The sequence below is a fragment of the Nicotiana attenuata genome, unplaced genomic scaffold, assembly GCF_001879085.1.
Source record: "Nicotiana attenuata strain UT unplaced genomic scaffold, NIATTr2, whole genome shotgun sequence".
NCBI classification, from domain to species: domain Eukaryota; kingdom Viridiplantae; phylum Streptophyta; class Magnoliopsida; order Solanales; family Solanaceae; genus Nicotiana; species Nicotiana attenuata.
In genome coordinates this window covers 1-3041 of record NW_017676747.1, presented here as the reverse complement: position 1 = coordinate 3041, position 3041 = coordinate 1, and positions in this window count along the sequence as shown.

Genomic DNA, 3041 nt, shown 5'->3' with positions numbered 1-3041 from the left:
ATATATATATTAATTATTGGTGCATGTAAAGAAGACGAAGAATTTGTGCATGTTGTGTTGGTTTTTTCAGGTAAAATGTGAACTGAAAATGGAGGAAAAAATATACTCCATATTTGAAATGATTCCTTTTTACAACGGAACTTTGTCTCTCATTAGAAAGGAAGAGAAAGATGTGTGTTCCTCAAGCAAATCTATATCGGTGTCATCATTGAGTCAATTTCATGTTTTTCCCATTTAGACTTTTCTTTCATAAACAATAATACTCCCAATAGTTTTATCATACGTATATTAATGTTTTGAAAGTACATTTTTTGATATTCTAAAAAATTTATTTGTTAACCAACAAAAAAGAAATTTATTTTACAATTGTTAACCGTACATACTGATTACTTATTCATTTTAAATTGTTATGTTTGGACCATATTTGGTTGAAGTTTGAAAAATTAGTATTTTGAGTTAAATTTGAAGTTGATATATTTGACATGAATTTCACGTAGAGAAGAAGTTAGAACTTTTGTGAGGGAAACATTACCATACTCAAACAAAACTTTTAGGTTCATTTTTTTTAATTTAAAATTAAAATTAAACTAATAGACAAAATTGTAAATTAAATATTTAATTGCAAATAACGTGTGTCCAAATGCCCTTATAACTAAAAAAATTCTTAAGTACGCATATGATAAAAATTCACTATAGTGTAATACAAACTTTATAATAATGATATGAGATAAACGTGCAACGCACGTTCAGAGAGACTATGTCACGACCCGGATTTCTCACCCTCGGGAGTCGTGATGGCGCCTACTAGTAGGAGCTAGGCAAGCCAAATTAATTCACTTCTTTTAGCAATTATCGATCATTACATAAAATCAAAACGTAATATGATAAAGCGGAAGTCTCAATATATAACTAACTGAAGAAAATGCGGAAGTTTAACAGAATCCTCTACCCAAGAACTGGAGTCACGAACTCACGAACGTCTAGAGAATGCTAAATACAACGTCTGAATAAAAACATAATTCTGTTTGTTCCGGTACAAAGGATAACAAACTAAAGTAAAGATAGAGGAGACTCCGGGCCATGCGGACGTCAGCAAGGCTACCTCGAAATCCTCGGACTGAAGTCAGCTCCCAATCAACTACTGCTGTCCAAAAGCTGCCCCGGCTCCGTGATCTGTGCAAAAGAGCACAGAAGTGTAGCATCAGCACAACCGACCCCATGTTCTGGTAAGTGCCTGGCCTAACCCCAGCGAAGTAGTGACGAGGCTAGACCGGACTACCAAACAAACCTGTGCAGCTCAATACATATATTTGCAACGGAAAAGAATACAGAAATTAACCAGTCAAGAGGGAGGGGAGCATGTTGTAGGGGCTGTAACAATTTAAAATACAAAATCAATAAATAAGGAAAGAAATGGCACAACTACAATAGTCAACGAGAGTAATAATCAAAACATGGCATGGAATGTCCCTTCGTGCATTAATAATCAAGACATGTCACGGAATGTCCCTTCGTGCATTAATAATCAAAACATGGCACGGAATGTTCCTTCGTGCATTAACAATCAAGACATGGCACGGAATGTTCCTTCGTGCATTAGTAAATCCTCAACACAAATCGAGCACGACATCAACCTTCGTGCTTTATCACTCTTCCTCACCCAAGCAACAATCACAGCCAATGGGGGCGAGGGGATAGACAAACAGTAATAGAAGTCCAGGCAAGGGAAACACAAGCAAACAGTTAAATTCCAGCAAGGGAACAACAACAATAACCTTCACATCCCGGCAAGGGAGATAATCACTATACGAATATAGCCCGGCAAGGGAATAATCACAATTCTTTCTCATACTCTTCACATTATATAGAAATCACGAATTCCCCAAGGAAGAATCACAACAAAATTAGAATAAGCACAAATAAGGACTCACGGTCATGCTAGACACCAGTGTATAGATACTCGCCACCATGCCTATACACCGTACTCGACAATTAGCAACTAGTAAACAATACTCTAATCCTATTCCCTCCAGCCAAAGTTAGATCAAACACTTACCTCGAATGCTCCAAACTCAACTCAAGCCTCTAGAATAGCTTTACCCTTCGATTCACCACCAAATCGTTCGAATCTAGTCACAAATTACTTGAATGTATCAACAAATGCTAATTGAATCAATTTGAATGCATGAAAATGAATTTCCCAAAGTTTTGCTCAAAAATTCCCAAAATGCCCCCGGGCCCACGTGGTCAAAACCCGAGGTTCGAACCAAAACCCGATTACCCATTCCCCCACAAGTTCATATCTATGATTTATTTTGAAATCGGACCTCAATTTGAGGTCCAAATCCCCAATTTTAAGAAAACCTAGGTTCTACCCAAAATCCCCTTTTTCACCCATGAAAATCCTTGATTTTAAGATGAAACATGTTTAATGATGTTAAAGATTGAAGAAGTTAAGTAAAAATTTACTTACAAATGATTTGGAGAAGATAAGTTTCTTGGAAAATCGCCTATGGAGTGTTTGAGTTTGAAAGAATGAAGAAATGGGTTGAAAATTCGTCTAAGTATGAAAAATTGCAGGCCTCAAATATGGGAAATGCGAACATGGGTTCGCAATTGCGAACCCATCAGGCTTGGGAATTGCGACATTTAAGTTCGCATTTGCGAACTCTTGTCTACCAAGGGACCATCGCATTTGCGGAACTGGTCTCGCATTTGCGAACCAGTGACCATCGCATTTGCGAGGTCTGGCTTCGCATTTGCGAACCTTGGCCTTCCTAGGCTGGTTTCGCATTTGCGAACCAGCCTTCGCATTTGCGATAGCTAGGACTTCGCATTTGCGACCCCAGGCTTCGCAAATGCGAATCCTGCAGCACTGAAGGATATCAGATTTTTAAAGGCTCAAAATACAACTCGACACCTATCCAAAACTCACCCGAGCCCTCGGGGCTCCAAACCAAATATGCACACAACCTCAAAAACATCCTACACACTTACTCGTGCAATCAAATCGCCAAAATAACATCATATACATAGAATCA